This window comes from Physeter macrocephalus, chromosome 14, assembly GCF_002837175.3.
Source record: "Physeter macrocephalus isolate SW-GA chromosome 14, ASM283717v5, whole genome shotgun sequence".
Lineage (NCBI taxonomy): Eukaryota > Metazoa > Chordata > Mammalia > Artiodactyla > Physeteridae > Physeter > Physeter macrocephalus.
The window spans coordinates 91,613,023-91,613,498 of NC_041227.1; positions in this window are offsets into that span (position 1 = coordinate 91,613,023).

Genomic DNA, 476 nt, shown 5'->3' on the forward strand with positions numbered 1-476 from the left:
AACCATTAGCCAGACTCATCAAGAAAAAGAGGAAGAGGACTCAAATCAATAAAATTAGAAATGACAAAGGAGAAGTTACAACAGACACCACAGAAATACAAAGCATCCTAAGAGACTACTACAAGCAACTCTATGCCAATAAAATGGACAACCTGGAAGAAATGGACAAATTCTTAGAAAGGTATAACCTTCCAAGACTGAACCAGGAAGAAACAGAAAATATGATCAGACCATTCACAAGTAATGAAGCTGAAACTGTGATTAAGAATCTTCCAACAAACAAAAGTCCAGTACCAGATGGCTTCACATGTGAATTCTATCAAACATTCAGAGAAGAGCTAACACCCCTCCTTCTCAAACTCTTCCAAAAACTGCAGAGGAAGGAACACTCCCAAACTCATTCTATGAGGCCACCATCACCCTGATACCAAAACCAGACAAAGATACTACAAAAAAAGAAAATTACAGACCAATTT